Source organism: Leptodactylus fuscus, chromosome 1 (genome assembly GCF_031893055.1).
Source record: "Leptodactylus fuscus isolate aLepFus1 chromosome 1, aLepFus1.hap2, whole genome shotgun sequence".
Classification (NCBI taxonomy): Eukaryota; Metazoa; Chordata; class Amphibia; order Anura; family Leptodactylidae; genus Leptodactylus; species Leptodactylus fuscus.
In genome coordinates, this window is record NC_134265.1 from 215,205,479 (window position 1) to 215,225,169 (window position 19,691).

Here is a 19,691-nt window from a genome sequence, read left to right on the forward strand (position 1 = left end):
GGCGCATGGTACAAAGAAAAAATTGCTCTGATGAACGGGAGAGGAAACTTAAATTTTTCAAGTGTTGCGTACATAAAGCCCCAGTCCACCCTATCGAACGCTTTTTCCGCGTCAAGGCCCAACAACACTAATCTAGATCGGTACTTACGGGCGTGTGCAATGTCCTTTCCCTCTCTCCCCTTCACAAACCCTGCCTGATCCGGGTGTATCAGGTGGGGGATTAATGGCTTAATTCTAGTGGCTAGCACCTTCACCCATATCTTTAAATCTAAATTCAATAGAGATATGGGACGATAGCTGCCACAGGATAAGGGGTCCTTCCCCTCCTTGGGTAAAAGGGTAATGTGGGCCTCCTGAGCCTGACTGGGGAGGGGCTTACCCCCAAGTAGGGCATTACATGAATTGGACAGATGGGGAATAAGTTCGGATTTAAAGACTTTGTAGTACTGTAACGGGAAGCCGTCTGGGCCTGGGCTTTTCCCAGTGGGGAAACTATCTACCACTTGTTTAAGTTCCTCGTGAGAAATGGGATCTAGGAGGGCCATCGCCTCTTCGTCTGAAAGAGAAGGTAGAGGAACTGAATCTAGAAAGTCCTTCCTTTTCTGTGCCTTATCATCTGTGTCAGAAGCAGAGTCGTTTCTATTGAGGTTGTATAAAGTAGAGTAAAATGAGAGAAAGGCGGAGGTAATATCTGGAGTGGAAGTACGAGTTACACCTGTCTGGTCCTTAATTTTAGCAATAAAACATTTGGCTTTTCTTTTCTTGATCAGTGAGGTCATTAACTTGCCACTTTTGTCGCCGTGGGCATACAACTTATGTTGGAAGTGGAGAAATTGTTTCGCCGTACGAGCATTTATTAAGTCCCTCAGTTCCTCCCTCAATTTAATGAGTCTATCGTGAAGGGGGCGCTGAACACTCAGCTTCCTTAAGCGTTCTATAGCCGCAATCTCAGAAAGGAGAGAGTCCAATTTAATCTGCGATTCTTTCCTAGCCTTGGAGGCCAATGAAATAAAGACCCCTCTTATAACTGACTTGTGGGCTTCCCACGTGATTACAGGGCAAGTGTCTGGGATAGCATTTATCGCGAAATATACATCCAGTTGTTGTTTAACTGTTTGATGGAAATCAGCCCTATCCAGTAAGGACTCATTTAAGCGCCAATTCCAGTCTCTCCTAGGGAGCTGATCCAGCGTCAGTGTCGCCCATACCGGAGCATGATCTGAAACCGAGATCGAGTCAATACGGGAGTCTAGCAAGTATCCAACCAGAGATTTGGAGACAAATAGATAGTCCAGTCTCTGATAAGATTTTTTAGGGTTGGAATAGAACGAATAATCTCTCATGGATGGGTTATGTGTGCGCCACAGATCCACTAAATTTGCATCAGTAAATGCCTGGTTCAATCTACCCAGCGCCTTCTGGGATATTGAGGAAACCCCAGAAGAGGAGTCAACTGTCGGGTTAAGCGTAGCATTTAGATCCCCTGCCAAAATCACCTGTCCCTCAGCAAAAAGTTCTAACGTCTTCAACGCTGCAAGAAGCCAGTCTATCTGACCCTTGTTTGGTGCATATAAGTTTGCAAATGTATAGACACGGGAAGCTATCGTTCCCTTCAGCAGAAGCATTCTACCATCTGGGTCCTCGTAGGTGTGAGTACACATAAACGGGACAGAATTATGAAACAGGATAGAAACCCCACATGTACGTTTAATCGGGTTTGTCGCATGAAAAAAGAGGGGGAAAGCACTGGTGGGGAATCTAGGAATGGAACCGGACTTAAAATGGGTTTCTTGGAGAAAAGCTACGTTGGTACGAAGCTTCTTCAAAATTGTAAAGACTTGAGATCTCTTATTGGGTGAGTTCATCCCGTTTGTGTTGAAGGAGGTAAATACTAGCTTAGCCATGGAGGCAATCTGGTATTAAGACTAGATAAAACTATATGTTAAGAGCGCAGCAAAAGTGATAGGAGGTTGGGGGAAGGGGGGAAGGGTGGTGGGGGGGAGGATGCAGATCAAGGAAATAACCAAAACAATGCGGTCTTTACGTGCGGGAAAGGTTCTCTCTATAGTTACCCGCTACAGATTGTTGCAAAGAGCAGGCAAAAATATACAGCAATAGAATACAAGAAAAACAGTAATAATTAGACTATTAAACTGTTAAACTAGGGAGTCTATAGCCGCGGCAAGCCTGATATCCGCAGACTGTGAAATACACTGTCCAACAGACAGCCAAACGGAGGTAGGAGTTGGGATCTAATCGTGAATATCAGCTGACCACTCCAAACGGAAAATGTAAGTACAAATGAGGCACGAAGAGATGCAACAGTGGAGAGGAAATAAAACACGTAACAGAAGTTACAAGCAGAGGGAACGGAATCAAGAGATGGAGCAAGAAGAAGAACTAGGAAAAAGGTCGAAAAAGATGTGAGCACATGGAGAAGAGAGAGAGACATGAGTTATAACGAAGCAGTAAAAGACATACTAGCAAGCCCGTAAGACCAATATGCAACAAGTAAATCTAACACCTCAAATTATAGGGTGCCCCAAAAAACTAACAAGTAGCTATTCCACAGGTCCTGTGTTAAGGACATTAGAGTTAAGACAATATAATCCCCCATCCATATGCTGGACAGGGTCTGAAAGAGGATAGCCACCCGGGGCCGCGGGGCCACCAAAAGAGCCCCAGGGCCACGGGCGGGACCCCTCCCAAGGATACCCAATATGACACAAGCAAACCCATTGTACCAAGCAGACTCTAGCTGTCGAGGCGGAAATGTAAAATATAAAATATAAAATATATCCTGGCACAATATAGCACCGAAGACATATAGCTATCAGTGGAACATAACAGAATGAGACATGAACTAAAATCTAAGTCTGAAGAACCAAACAAAAGAAAAACAAAAAAATATGTGCCAGGGTCAGGAACCTAGAACCAAGAGGATCCCCTACTAGGATCAGTCAGAAAAAAGCTTCTGATGGGCAGTTTAGGCTGCCATAAGCAGGAGGAGGCAAGCAAGTCCCATCGCTAATAGAGAAAGTTCCGAGAGTCTAGAGTGTCAAAGGCTCAGGGGACAATCGCCTTCCTCGCCTTCGGGGATTTTGGTTTGTACGTGCGATCAGGCCAATCAGTATCCGGGAGCCTAGGCCAAGCATTTACATCCATATTGAGTGCCTGCCAGGAGGGTATAGGAATAGGCGATATATCTAGCAGAGGCCAGGCGGCTTCAATGTCCGCAGACGAACGGATTACTATTCTGCGACCCTGCTTCAGGACTGCCAGTCCAAATGGAAAAAGCCACATGTATTGCAGACCTTTCTCCTTCAATGCCTCTAGTAATGGCCGCAGCATGCGTCTTTTAGACAGGGTTTGTGGAGCCAGATCCTGGTATAGCTGAATGTCTGTTTGCTCGTATTGGAGTGGTCTCTTTGTTCTGGCTGCAACCAGGATCTCCATAGTGTCCACTGAGGTTAATAGTCCACATATAACATCCCTGGGGGGGTCCGTAGCTGCGGGTTTGGGCCTGACTGCACGATGTACCCTTTCAATTTGAATAATGCTCGCCCTTTCCTGGCCCAGGAGCCCTGTAAATATGGATGCCATGATATTTCTCAAATCCTCCTGTGGGTAGGATTCAGGCAAACCTTTCAGGCGAATATTCCTACGTCTGTTGCGGTTTTCTAAGTCCTCTAGCATATCACTAGCTCTATTGATGTGAGCATGGTGCAGGGCGACATGTTGTTCTACAGTAGCAGAGTGAGCAACAAGGGCAGAGCATGCTGTTTCAACCGACGAGACCCTGTTAACTAGGCCTTGCATATCCTCACGTAGGGCTGCTAGCTCTGACATTATCGGTGCCATCGTCTGAGAGATTAGCTTACGCATAAAGGACTTAGTGACCGCAGCGGAGGGATTTGTATCTAACCTGTCTGCACTGGTCACGCTCTCCATGTCGGAGTCCTCAGCGTTGTATCCCTCCAGGACTTCCTCCTGCGCCATCTTGCGCGCCAAAGCGGGGGACCGGGCCGGCTTCTTCTTAAAGAATTTATGCATTTCCCCTTGTTGATTCCTCCCATTCGGTGTACCGGGAGCGTCCTGGCTCCTGTCACGACCGTTCTTCCCCATTTGTGCGGCTGTTCGCTGAGTTTGGAGCGGGTATAAGCTGATTTACAGACGGAGCTGCAGGCTCAGGCGTCCATCTGCATTGACGGTTAGGCTCCGCCCCCCTCGATTTCCGATCATTTTTCATTCGAACCCGATCTCAATCCCAATTCCGATCCCAATGCAAGTCAATGGGATTTTTTTTATTAATCGGAGATCGGATTTTAAAAGCAATCCTACCCCCTGGTGTCCACTTACCTCCAGAGATGGCTGGTCCTGTGCCCCAAGCCTTCATTCTTCGCCTCGCTGCTGCTCCACGCTGCTTTTCTTCCTTCGCTGCCCCCTCCCTGCCAGGTTAGGAGAGTGTGGGCGGGTACTGGGAGGGGAGACGTCACGTCTCCCCGCCCCGTACCCGCCCACACTCTAAGCCACAAGCCCCGCCTACCTTGCGCTTTAAACACTAACCTGGGAGGCGGGGCACAGGAACAGCCATCTCTAGAGGTAAGTAGCTGCTAGAGATTTAGTTTAGCCTTCCATTCCAATGAATGGAGGCAGCCGGCGCGCAGGGGGTTAAGGCTGTGTGTCGGCTGCTTCCATTCATTCCTATGGAACTGTAGCGGAGCCTTCACACTGAATATACAGTGTGCAATGCATTGTGGGAAAAATCACCGATCTCGATCCCACATAAAAAGATCGTGTTCAGAATTCCGATGGCGATCGTGAAATTTTCTCGATCCCCGATCGGAATCCGATCTTTTTTCTACACGATCGCTCAACCCTAGTTATTTGGTTTTTGGAGCACAGACTGTTTGGCTTTTGGATGCCATGACACTTTTGCAGAGCTGAAACGCCAATAAAGTGAAATCCCCTGATATGTGATCTTATTTTGGAAACTAAACCCCTGAAGGATTTATCCAGGGGGTACAGAGCGCATTTTTAACCCTTAAGTGTTCCTATAACTTAACTTATTATCCATAAATGAATACGAAGCTGATTGTGAGAGGAGAAAATGACAATTTTTCCAGGAATATGTCATTTCAGTGCGTAATATGTTGTGCCCAACTTGTATCAGAGATGAACATTTCAAAAGCTGTTGTGCCTGGGATACCCGCTTAACAGTTTTTGGAGTGTATATCTCTGCTGACATAAGTTGGGCACAACATATCGGGCACTGAAATGGCAAATCTCTGGAAAAATTTCATTTTTAACTTCATTATCAGCTACGATTTCATTTCTGGAAACAAAATAAATGCAACACTCAAGGGTTAAAAATGCTCGCTATGCCACTTGATAAATCCCATCAGTGGGGTAGTGTCCAAAATGGGGTGACATGTCTGCGGATTCCACTTTATTGGCAATTCAGGAGCTTTGCAAAAGTGGCATGACGTCCTAAAATCAAACTGTGCTCCAAAAACCAAAATAGCGCTCCTTCCCTTCTCTGCCCAGCTGTGCCCAAACAGCCATTTCTACCCATATATGGCATTAAGTACGTTATCTAGGGTACACCAGTGTCATACATGTGGGCATACACCACCATTTGGGTACACAGCAGGGCGCAGATGTGAAGAAGCGATATGTGCTTTTGGAGTGTAGATTTAGAGTCTTTGTTTTTGGACACCATGTCACATTTGCAGAGACCCTAAAATTACCCCTACAAAATGGCGTCACTTCTTGGGGAATTCCAGTTTACTGTCGCCTCCAGGGGTCTACAAAGACAACATGGCGCCCAGAAAGTCCCTCTAAATCTGTACCCCAAAAGCTAAAAAGCGCAGTGCACCTTCCCTTCTAAGCCCTGCTGTGTGCCCAAGCAGCAGTTTACACCTAGATATATAATTGTTTTCCCCTCGGGATGGCTCCTTAATAGTTTTAGGAGTGCAGGTCTATGAAAATACAAAGTGGGTGCAATGTATTGGGCACCAAAATGGCATATTTCTTTAAAAATTAAAATTTTCATTTTGTACATTAATTTTTGGGAAGCATTTTTAGGCTCAAAATGATAATACCCCTTGATACATTGCTTGATGGGAGTAGTTTTTAAAATGGGGTCACTTTTGAGGAGTTTCCATTGTATTGATACTTTAGGGGGTCAGCAAATATGACATGGCACCTGCAAACTATTCCAGCAAAATCTGCCCTTCAAAATCCAAATAGCCCTCTCTCCATTCTGAGCCCCACCATGTACCCATACAGTAGATTATGACCACATATGGGGTATTGCCGTGTTCATGAGCAATTAGTTAACAAACTGTGGGATGTTTTAGTAATTTTTAACCTACACATTTCAAGGTTATTAAAATCTGTGAAATGGCTATAGGATCAAAATGCTCACTATACCCCTCAATGAATACCTTAAGGGGTCTAGTTTATAAAATGGGGTAATTTATGGGGTTTTTCAATTGCTTTGGTAACTCAAATCTTGTTTGAATGCGCAATGGGCCTGAAACATTTTGAAGCAAAAACTGTGTCTTGAAATCCATTTGGTGGTTCTTTTTGAACCCTACTGTGCGTCCGTACATAGGATTAAGGCTACACAGTGGACATTTTCGAACATGGGAGAAATTGGGTCATCTATTTTAGGGTGTTTTTTTTTTCATTTTCATGTGTTATGTACAAGAAAACTGCCTATAAAATGACACTTTTGTATAAAAAATGAAATTTTTTTGTTTGATGCAAATTATTTCAAAACCTATGGGGTCAAAATACTCACTATAACCCTCAATGAATACCTTAAGTGGTCTAGTTTATAAATGGTGTCATTTATGGGGGTTTTCAATTGCTTTGGTAAATCAAATCTTGTTTGAAATTGCAATGGGCCTACAATATCTACAAGCAAAATTTGTGTTTTGAAACCTAATTGGCACTCCCTACCTCTTGGGCCCTACTGTATGTGCGTACATAAGACTAAGGCCACAAAGTGTACATTTTTTAACACGGGAGAAGTGTACTCCCTCCTCTGTCCTCCTGTGCCCCCTCCGACATCACTTATCTCAGCTGGCGACTTTGCCTCTTACTTCAAAACTAAAATCGACACCATCAGAGACAGTCTCACCCTACTCCCCCGACAACCCCTCTACCCAACTACTTGCTGCTCCTCATCCCTGACCTGTTTCTCCACCATCACTGATGAAAAACTCTCCTCCCTAATCTCTAAATCCCACCTCACCTCCTGCGCACTTGACCCGATCCAGTGACATCTCATCAGCAAAATCACTGAAGTCATTACTCCAGCCCTAACCCATCTCTTTAACCTATCCCTAACCAATGGATCATTCCCCTCCGCCTTCAAATGCGCTACAGTCACACCTATACTTAAGAAACCGTCCCTCGACCCGTCCTCTCCAACCAACTATCGTTCCATCTCACTGCTCCCCTACGCCTCAAAACTGCTTGAGCAGCACGTCCACTCAAAACTCTCCTATCTCTCATCCAACCTGCTCTTTGACAGACTACAGTACAGTCAGGCTTCAGACCCCGTCACTCCACTGAAACTGCCGTAACAAAAGTCACTAATGACCTGCTAACCGCTGCTTGATAGTCCAATGTGGGTGGGTGGGCGGGGCTAAACGGCAGGTTGCATCTGAAACCCCGCCCACCAAATGATGCAAGAAATCAGGAAGAAAGAAGATTTTACAGGAGTGAAGACTGGTGAGTATGCAAGGTGGGAATACCCCTTTAAGGTCCAAAATAAGCTGGTCATTAAGGGGTTAACCAATGGAGGCCTGGATTTGGAGTCACCCCTAAAATTAAAGTGGAAAAACACACTACAGGCTGATCCAATGTAATGTCCTTAAAACGTGTCAAAATGAGGCTCAACAGTGTGTGTAGCCTCCACGTGCCTGTATGATCTCCCTACAACGCCTGGGCCTGCTCCTGATGAGGTTTGCGAATGGTCTCCTGAGGGATCTCCTCACAGACCTAGACTAAAGCATCTGCCAACTCCTGGACACTCTGTGGTGCAACGTGACGGTGGATGGAGCGAGATATGATGTCCCAGATGTGCTCAATCAGATTTAGGTCTGAGGAACGGGCGGGCCAGTCCATAGTTTCAATACCTTCATCTTGCAGGAACTGCTGACACACTCCAGTCACATGAGGTCTGGCATTGTCCTGCATTAGGAGGAACCCAGGACCAACCACACCAGCATATGGTCTCACAAGGGGTCTGAGGATCTCATCTCGGTACCTAATGGCAGTCAGGCTACCTCTGGTGAGCACACCATTACTGACCCACTGCCAAACCGGTCATGCTGAAGTATGTTGCAGGCAGCAGATCGCTCTCCACAGCGACTGAATGGTACATCGAGGAATGGAGAAGCGCAATAAATAACTCCAAGAAACTCACTGTGTGCCAGTCATTGCAAAGAGACTACACCATGGCCTCCTACCTGGAGAGAATGCGCCACCCCAAACACAGACAGACCCTGAGCCAGTATAGACTGAGCGCCCACAACCTGGAGATGGAGACGGGGCGACACAGGCAGACGTACAAGCCACGGGAGAACAGACTGTGCCAGCACTGTGACCAGGGGGCCCTAGAAGACGAGACCCATTTCCTGCTACACTGCACCAAATACTCAGCTGTGAGGGCCGTCTACTAACAAAGACTCTCTGCCCACATCCCAGACTTCATATCTGCAGACGAGAAGAGGAAACTACATCCTACTGGGAGAAGAAGAGGCCACTGTGGAGATCGCTGCCCAATATGTGTTCAGCTGTCACCAAATAAGAGGAAGGTGAGACTCCACGAACTGTTATACCCCAAACCACCCACCCCACCCCACCTCCCCATATAGCGGTCACCAACTAAGAGGAAGACCAGACTCCATGAACTGTTATACCCCAAATCAGCCACCCCCCCATACTCTCCCCCTGGACTCCAACTCCCCCCCCACACACACACACTTTACTAGCTTTGGCAATGCCAAATATCAATTCAGACGTGCCAATAAAGCCTATTTGATTTGATTTGAACCTTCTTTCATCTGTGAAGAGCACAGGGCGCCAGTGGAAAAGTTGTCAATCCTGGTGTTCTGTGGCAAATGTCAAGCGACCTGCACGGTGTTGGACTGTGAGCACAACCCCCATCTGTGGACGTCAGGCCCTCATACCATCTTCATGTAGTCAGTTTCTAACCGTTTGTGCAGTCACATACACATTTGTGGCCTTTTGCAGGGCTCTGGCAGTGCTCCTCCTGTTCATCCTTGCACAAAGGCGGAGATAGCGGTCCTGCTACGGCCCCCTCCACATCTCCTGGTGTCATGACCCATCTCCTAGTAGCACCTCCAGCCTCTGGACACTATGCTGACAGACACAGCAAATCTTCTTGCCACAGCTCGCATTGATGTACCATCCTGGATGAGCTGCACTACCTGAGCCACTTGTGTGGGTTGTAGAGTCTGTTTCATGCTACCAGGAGTGTGAAAGCGCAACCAACGTACAAAAGTAACAAAAACATCAGCCACTAAGCATTGGTACTGAATTGTGGTCTGTGGTCTCCACCTGCAGAACCACTTCTTTATTCAGTGTGTCTCAATAATTGCCAATAATTTCCATCTGTTGTCTATTCCATTTGCACAAAAACATGTTAAATTGATTGTTAATCAGTATTGCTTGGCGTTAGATTGTGTTGCTTAAGTGTTCCCTTTATTTTTTTGAGCAGTGTGTATATATATATATATATATATATATATATATATGTGTGTGTGTCCTACAGCGGCCCCTGCAGCCTATATTACAGCGGACCCCTGCCACTGTGGGGAGTAATAGAGGTTGCAGGGGCCGCAGGGGCCAAGATTTTCCGTGATCTCCTCTCTCAGCCCAAAATTCATGGCAGGGGTTATCAGAAATCCTACTCCTCCGCTGCAACCTCGACTCCACGTGTGAGCTGTAAACGCTTCAGCACTGGCGTGTGGAGACGTCAGCAGGTCGTGCTGAAGCTTATGAGCTTGGCCAACAGAAAACACACTGCCTCGAGGTTAGGGATGCCATCCTAGATGAAACGGCAATGTCTTTCTCGCCGATGCACCTGGGCCCAGGCATGGTCGTGTGTGATAATGGTCGGAACCTGGTAGCGGCTCTAGAGCTTGCCAGACTCAAACACGGTCCACGTCCTCCGATATAAAAAAAAACATCTCATCTTTCTTTCAGGTAGGGGAGAGGAAAAATCGAATAAATGATTGCCACAAGCAACTGGTGCAGAATATGATGGAAATGTTTCCGTCAACCCTCACTGGTGGCAGAGGGGAGATTTCCTCCAAGACGCTAACAACTGCCATCCGGTCCACAAACACCAGCGGAACACTCAGCCTTGTCCTCTCCGATCCCTCTGCGCCTTACACGTATTCGGTGTAGAACTTGGACCTGTGGCCCTTGGGGTGAGTGGAGGCTTTCCCCAGGTGAAGTTTAGGTGAGTTTGGTGAGGGGGTGCAAGTACGCCCCGCAGTTAGCCTTTTTGGTGGCATAGCGTGTACACAATGAACCCCAACTGTCACTTGCTGAGCCACTCTTCTACTTGTAACTTCATGATAGAATCTGCATGTCTATGCTCTCTTGAGTTAGAGATAGATTGGGGCACCTGCATTTTAAGTTTATGCCCCATTCTGTGTCAGGCCCATTTTGTTGCTTCACCCCACAAGCAGAGTTCTGGTTTTGTGCCCCTTTGTGGCAATTCAGCCGTGCCACCCCCAGTATTAATTCTTTCACCCTTATCTTGGAGTTGTCACTTGCCCCAGCATCATATACAGTGTCAGGCCCACTTTGTTGCTTAACCCCACAAGCAGAGATCTGGTTTTGTGCCCCTTTGTGCCAATTCAGCCGTGCCACCCCCAGTATTAATTCTTTCACCCCTATCTTGGAGTTGTCACTTGCCCCAGCAGCGTATAGATTGTCAGGCACACTTTGTTTTTTCACCCCACAAGCAGAGCTCTGGTTTTGTGCCCCTTTGTGCCAATTCAGCCGTGCCACCCCCAATATTTTTTTCTAAACTCGTTTTATATAAGCACAAATCAAACAAACAGAAAAATTACAAACAGAAATATGCCACAGCATCATCACCTCCCCGTCCCCAAATCCCACCCACCACCCGTACAGTTCAGAGCAGAATATTACAGAACACACCAACAAAATGAAGCAGTACCATGACAGGGGGAGCCGTGAAAAGCACACGCCACCCCTTACGGAGTGAAGGCATCAATAGCCGAACGCATTGAAGGGGCAGAATATTGGGTCACGTCAAGCTCCCCAAACTTTAGAAAACTTCTGGGGACAACCTCTCCCTTTATATATAATCCGATTAAATGGAAGAACCGCATTAACCAGCCTCCGCCACTGGAGAACAGATCCACCGCAAGGCGATGGCCTTCCTTGCATAGAACAGGCATTCCCGGAGGAAAACGCGGGTGTAATGCTGCCATAGCTCCTCCTCCAGCACACCAAATAGGCATATTTCGGGAGAAAATGGGACAGGTTGGTTCAGAACATCCGTCAGGAGATCCACCACCCCCCTCCAAAAAGCTTGGATTACTGGGCAGCTCCACAGCATGTGCCAGAAGTCCGTGTGAGGGCATGGACACCTAAGACAATTAGGGCCAGGTAACCGACCCATCCGATGCAGCCGGACAGGGGTCAGATAACACTGGTGTAGAATAAAAATCTGAATCAGTTTGTTGTTAGCTGAGGGTGAGACATGAAGAGGGGATTCTAAAATCTCCTGAAATGTCTCCTCTGTCAGCTCAGGGATATTAGTACACCACCATCTAAATGTCGGGGCTTCGGCTAGAGATACCTTCACATGAATCAGATGATCGTACAAAACTGAAATAAGGCCTCCAGGGCCTTGAGAACGTAACACACCAATAAGCGGATATTCTGACAGGGTTGGTGAGGGAACACTGAGGAAAGGGCTTGCCGTATCTAAAGGAATCTAAAGAATTGGTGCCTTGGAATCTCATGGGAGGAGACCAGGGAATCAAAGGTGACAAACACTCCCTGGGAATATAAGTCTGCCAAGGAAGACACCCCATATCTAAACCAGGACCTAGCATCAGGTAGTGCAAACAAATCAGGCAACCCATTGTCCCATAAAGGAGTCTCCGCAGGGATATCTGAATACGAAGACACCCTCCGGGCCTGCTTCCAGATCTGTGATGCCAGGGCATGAATAGGCAATCGAGCTCTAAACAACCGAGAGTGGTCCAGAACCGGCCACAGTATGCGTAAATCCAGGTGATGAGCCAGGTGCGCCTCAGGTCCCGAGGGCCGTGTCTGGGAGAGCCAGGGTTTTATAAAACGTAGCTGTCCCGCTAAATAGTAAAGAAACAGGTCAGGGAGTGATGCCCCCCCCCCCCCCGAGCTGCTTCGGCCTCTGGAGAGCGGATAACCGTAATTTGGGTCTGCAATGTCCCCAGACAAAAGAGGTCCACAAAGAGTCCATCTGTCTAAAAAATCGGAGAGGGACGGGCACGGCCGAGTTACTAAGGGAGTATAGGCATTTGGGCAGAACGATCATTTTTATTAGATTAATTCTACCGGCTACAGACAGCGGTAATTTAGCCCAGGTCTGGAATTTAGAGCGAAAGTGCGAAAGGTGGGGGAAAATGTTAAGGTCCAAGTATCTCTTATAATCTCTAGGGATCATAATTCCAAGATACTTAAAGGCAGAGACCACCGGTAATCCACACACCACGTCTCCCTCCGCTGCTGTCAGAGTACGACCTATGGGCATATAAGAGGACTTAGACCAGTTGGTGCGCAGACCCGAATAGCCACCAAAAGTATTTATCACCTCCATGGCTCGGGGCAGGGACGTAGAGATGAATAGGAGGAGGTTGTCAGCATAAAGCGCGGTCCTCTCCTCCCGGAGAGGAGGAGTATTTATACCTTTATAAACAGGATCCTGCCGGAGAAGCAAGGCCAGGGGTTCTATAGCTAAGGCAAACAGCAGCGGAGAGAGAGGACAGCCCTGCCGTGTGCCTCTACCTAGATTGAAATACGGAGACAGCGAACCGTTAATGGATAGCGCCGCCCTAGGGGAGCTATACAAAATGGAGATCCAAGTAATAAAACGGTCCTCAAATCATACCTGCGTAGGGACTGCAAAAGGAAAGGCCATTTGACCGAGTTGAACGCCTTAGCCGCATCCAGCGAGGCCACTGCCCAATCCTCCGAAGAGACTGAGCCAATCTGGGTCACCACCTGGCATGAAACCGGTCTGGTCTGGGTGGATCAGATCTAAAACCACGGTGTTAAGTCTCTTTGCCAATATTTTAGTCAGTAGTTTATAATCAATATTCAATAAAGATATAGGCCTATAAGAACCACAGTCCAGCGGGTCCTTATCCGGTTTGAGAAGAACCACAATAGTAGCTTCATAAAAGGATTCCGGAAGACTGCGGACCTCAAAGGCAGACTCATAACAGCAACACAGGCAGGAGCAGAGCCCCATACTGAGCATACACCCTCACCGGGATACCGTTGGGACCCGGAGATTTCCCCCTCGCCATGTCCGCCAGCACCTCCGTCAACTCCTCCAAAGTAAAGGGGGAGTCCAAAAAAGCACACTGGTCATCAGACAGAGCGGGGAAGGGAATAGAATCTAAATAAGTAGCCAGGGCCCGATCACCAACCCCAAGTTTGGAACCATATAAGTCACTATAGTATTGGTGGAATCTAACCTGGATGTCACTGCCACTCGTAAGAATGTCACCCGTCCCCGACCGTATCCGAAGAATGGCTGGGGAGGCCGTGTTCTGGTGTACCAGATGGGCCAATAAACTGCTACACTGATTCCCCAGTTCATAGAATTTCTGTTTACTAAAGAATAGAGACCTACGAGCCTTTTCATGAAGTGTGTGTAGATATTGTCTGCCCACCTGTAGCCACTGGAATCTAGACCCGTCCATGGGATTGGCAACATAAGCAGCTTCCAGAGAAGTACACTGGGCCGCCAGGGAGGTATCCAATAAGGAGGACTCCCGTTTAACAAAAGAAATAGAGTAGCGAATACATCCACGAAGATATGCCTTGGTGGTTTCCCACAGAAGGGAAGGAGGGGGGGGGGAGCCACACGGTGGCTCAGTGGTTAGCACTGCAGCCTTGCAGCACTGGAGTCCCGGTGCTCAAATCCCGCCAAGGGCAAAAAACCATCTGCAAGGAGTTTGTATGTTCTCCCCGTGTTTGCATGGAATTCCATCCCATATTCCAAAAAAAGACATACTGATAGGGAAAAATGTACATTGTGAGCTCCATGTGGGGCTCACAATCTACATTTATAAAAAAAAAAAAAAAAAAGAAGGGAAGGAGGGGTGTCTGGGGCGTTAGCAGTCAGGAAAACCTGGAGCTGATCAGGTATCCTATCATTGGGAACAAATAATTTAAGCCAGAATGGATGTATACGGCAGCTCTGACGCGACCGAACTATGTCCCCATGATTAAAAGTAACTAGCAAAGGGGAGTGATCAGAAACCGCTCTACGCAATTAGGCCACAGAATGCAAAATAGAACAAGTTTTAACATTCCCAAAGGCATAATCAATACGGGACAGTGCGTGTCTATGGGCAGAGTGGCAGGAGAAAACTTGGGAGTCAGGGAACTGCCATCCCAATGCGCTGATCAATCTAGCCATGGGGATGGGATGACAGGACGGTGGAGGACCCGCACCAGCATAAAATCTATCCAAAGCATTGTTCATCACCCGATTAAAATCGCCCAGGCACAAAACCACCGCCCCTGGAAATTTAGCTACAAATTCCCACCTAACACTACGATGCACTAGAATGGACACCCCTCTAGAAAAGGAAGTATGCATAGAGTGGGCAGCCCACTGAACCCATGACTTCTGAAGCCATCAAACAGTCTCCAATACTAAATGCGTCTCCTGAAGGCATATGACATGAGGGTGAACCCGCTGAATCTGGGAAAAAACAGTGAAGTGCTTACTCGGACTACCCAGACCCCTAACATTCCATGAAAGAACATTAAGTGATTCCATTATGATAGACCTTTCTATAATTGTAGCAACTAAACCACGGGCAGGGGACATAAGACAACCAATGGGGTCCTAGGACCAAAAGGTAAATCAGCATGCGGCAAAACAATCTAATAAAAACATGAACACAACAAAACAATACACCCACAGAGGGTGCAAACATTTACAGATACAATCGATAGACACTGGACAAACCAGATCCGTAGCTACAGTCAACGGGGGAGAAAGTGCACCTAATACATCTATCGGGTACCCTCTCAGAAAAAATTGTGCAGAAAAGTGAAGTATGTTCATGTAGTAGAGCCGAAAGTGTAGAACCACAGCAGTTGAAACGCTTCAGGCCTCTGGGTCAGCTAAACAACATAGGATCCGTCAGAACGTATATCCAATAGAATAAAGAAAACAAAATAACAGCGAAAACAATAGGTCCAGGCATATGGTCCAACAGGACCTCTCACCACCAGGATAAGGAATCAGCGCCGTGGAGATCTCGGTAGAAGGGACAACCAGTCCTCCGCATCCTTGGGAGTTGCAAAGAAGAGGGAACGGTCGCCATGGATGACATGGAGCCGGGCTGGATAAACCATGGAATACTGTACTTTCTCCCGGAGCTTTCTCTTAACCGCCATAAAGGAGGCCTGGGTCTTCTGGAGAGCCGCCGAGAAGTCAGGAAATAGCGCCACTGTAGCTCCATTGAACTTGATCTCCCCCACCTGGCGTGCAGCCCGCAGTGCAGTATCACGGTCTGTGCTGTTAAGTAGGGGGGCCATCAGGGGGCGAGGAGGAGGGGGCCCCTGGAGGAGGGGGCTTGGCAGGGACTCTGTGGGCTCTCTCAACAGCGAATATGGAGGAGAAATGAGCATCTGGCAAAGTATCATGCAACCATTTCTCTATGAAGGACCGAGGGTCGGCACCCTCCACCCTCTCCGGAAGGCCCAAAATACGCAGATTATTGCGGCGTAGTCGATTTTCTAAATCATCAGCTCTTTGGGTCCACAAGGCAGCCGCTTGTTCCAACTCCTGAATTTTGGCAGGAAGGGGTTGGACAGAGTCCTCCACCCGGGAAACACGTTCCTCCACTTCGCCCACCCTGCCGCACAAAGTCTGAAAGTCTTGATGGAGCAGGCCAAGATCAATTTTAACCTCCTCAATTTTGCCGGTTAGGGAGGAAGTACCCGCCTGAATCGCTTCTAGCAGTTGTGCAGTCACCTGTTTCAAGGTGGGTTCAGCATCATCCACGGACACAGCAGAGGGGGAAGCGTCAGTGGAGGCGGGGGAGGCGGGGGAGGCGGGGGGGTAGAGGATCTGGCAAAGCCATGCAAGCGGTCGGACAACGCGGTCGACTGCGGATGGCTCATTTTAGAGGGGCCACTGACACCCTTTTTTCGTGTCGCAGAAGTGGGTATGGTGGCGGATGGAGAAGCCCAAACACACTAAAATGTCCACAGTAGGTACTTTACCAGAGGAGAAACAGTACAGAACAGCGTTGCTTACAGGCACATGAAGGAGATGTCACTCAAGCAGGCCACAACAGTCCCCAAAACACAGTAGGATGGAGCAGGTATAGGGTAGCCCACGCCAGGCAATATCCAGGGAGAGCAGGGGAGGAATCCACAGAGTCCAAGCAGCAGCTACACCAGGGGCCAGTCAGACAAGGAAAAGAGGAGAGCAATGGTGACTGCCCACGTGCAGGAGGGAGAAGAGGCCGTCAGGGCAAAGCAGTCAGCATCCGCAGCTCCACTCACCCTATCCCAGCAGCGGAGCAGAGAGACACAGGTGCTCACAGGATGGCCGGGGAGGAGGTGTCCAGAGGCTGTAGGCCGCAGTGCAGAGCAGGGGAGAGAGCCGCTGTATCGGATGAGACGTCCTGAATATGGCCGCCGGCTGTGCACGCGGGGAGTAGGCCGCAATCACTCCCGGTGGCTGCTACCCCACGAGGACCACAGCGGAGAACTACACAGGAGAGGAGGGCTGACTGAGACAGTTACGCGGCAGGAGCAGAGACCCGGGGCACTAGAATGATTTTACAGAATGATAATCTACTGGAAATTATTTGGGTAGTAATTCAAGGGAAAAACAATGATAAGGACATCATACTAGGCGTTTATTACAGACCACCAGGACAGACAGAAGATATGGATGAGATTTTTTCACAGCAAATGACCACGCTCTCAAAGAAACATGAAATAGTGATCATGGGAGACTTCAATTACCCTGACATTCATTGGGAAACCCACACAGCCAAGAGTAAAGGCTCCATCAAATTTTTATCCTCTCTAGCAGACAACTTCATTGCCCAGCTAGTAGAAGAAAACACGAGAGGAACATCCATTTTGGACCTAGTCCTAACCAACAAAGAGCACATGGTTAAGGGACTACGGGTAGCAGGGACACTGGGATTCAGCGATCATGCTATACTTCAGTTTGGGGTTGCAAGAAGAAGAAGACCTGAGAAGACACAGACTTCAAGGCTCGACTTTAGCAGGGCAGACTTCAAGAGCCTGAAGGCAAGGGTTAGCAGAATTCCATGGTGCAAAATTCTTAAGCACAAAAATGCACATGAAGGGTGGGAAATCTTCCGTAGGGAAATCATTAAAGCACAGGAACTAACAATACCTAGAAGGAAGAAAAATGGGAAGCACCTAAAAATATCAGGATGGATGACCAAAAAATTACATAACCTGCTAAAAAGGAAACATACAAAAAGTGGAAGATGGGAACTATACCTAAGGAAGAGTACACAGCAGTCTGCAGACTCTGCAAGACAAGCATCAAAGGAGCTAAGGCTGAACACGAATTGAAGCTTGTAAAAGAGGCAAAGAGTAAGGTAAAAGGATTTTGGGGATATGTTAAAAGCAAAAGAAAAGTGAAGGAGACCATTGGAGTCCTGAAGAATGACAAAGGAGAAACAGTTAACATGGTGGAACAGCAGGTGGAGCTACTAAATTCATATTTTGTATCCGTCTTCTCCCAAGAAACTAATGGAAATATCTAATGGTGATGGAGATGAGGGGAAGGAGGACTCCAAGCTGACTATAAGCGAAGGTCTGGTAAGAGAGCACTTAGCCAAGTTACAGGAAACCAAGTCCCCAGGACCAGATGATTTACACCCTAGAGTCCTGAAAGAGATAGCAGAGGAAATAACAGAACCCCTTGCTATAATCTTCGGTAAGTCATGGGAAACAGGAGTGGTCCCTTTAGATTGGAAAAGGGCAAATGTTGTCCCCATCTACAAAAAGGGGAAAAGGGACGATCCAGGAAATTACAGGCCGGTAAGTCTGACCTCGATAGCAGGAAAAATCTTTGAGCAAATTGTCAAGGAACATTTACTTCGGTACCTGGATGGGAAGGCATTAATTAACCAGAGCCAGCACGGCTTTAGGACCAATAAATCTTGTCAGACTAACCTGATTTCCTTCTACAACAAAATCACTGAATGGTTGGACCAAGGGAATGCCGTGGACATAGTATATCTTGACTTCAGTAAGGCATTTGATAAAGTATCACATAACCTTCTTATTGAAAAAATGATTAAGTATGGCTTTGACAAAAAATCAGTTAGGTGGATTCACAACTGGCTTAATGATCGGGCACAACGAGTAATACTAAATGGCTACACATCGAACTGGAAGAAAGTCAAAAGCGGGGTGCAGCAGGGCTCTGTTCTGGGCCCAGTACTTTTTAATATCTTTATAAATGATCTGGACGATGGAATTATTGGGGAACTCATAAAATTTGCAGATGATACGAAGATAGGAGGAATAGCCAACACTAGAGAGGAGAGAGAGTGTATTCAAAAGGACTTAGACACACTGGAACAATGAGCTGAGGCAAACAAAATGGTATTTAACAGGGACAAATGCAAAGTTCTACATCTGGGTAACAGAAATGTAAAAAACATATATAGTATGGGAGGAATAGAACTAAGTGATAGCATAGGGGAAAAGGACTTGGGCATAATAGTAGATCACAAATTCAACATGAGCCAACAGTGCGGTGCTGCTGCAAAAAAGGCTAATAAAATTCTGGGATGTATTAAGACAAGCATTGAATCTAGATCAAGAGAGGTCATTATTCCGCTGTACTCTTCCCTGGTCAGACCACACCTGGAATACTGTGTACAGTTCTGGGCGCCTCAATTCAAGAAAGACATCGATATATTGGAGCAAGTCTAGAGAAGAGCAACCAAAATGGTGGAAGGTCTGCAAACCATGTCCTATGAGGAGCGGCTAAAAGAATTGGGATTGTTTAGTTTGCAGAAGAGAAGGCTAAGGGGAGATTTAATAGCAGTCTACAAATATCTGAAAGGTAGTCACAGTGCAGAGGGATCTACCCTATTCTCATTAGCACAAGGAAGTACAAGAAGCAATGGGATGAAACTAAAGGGAAAGAGATACAGATTAGACATTAGGAAAAACTTTCTGACAGTGAGGGTAGTGAGAGAGTGGAATAGGCTGCCACGGGAGGTGGTGGGCGCTCCATCAATGGAAATCTTCAAGCGGAATCTGGATAAACATATAGCTGGGATGATTTAGGAAAACCTGCACTCGCAGGGGGTTGGACCCAATGGCCCTTGAGGTCCCTTCCAACTCTACCAAAAAGAAAA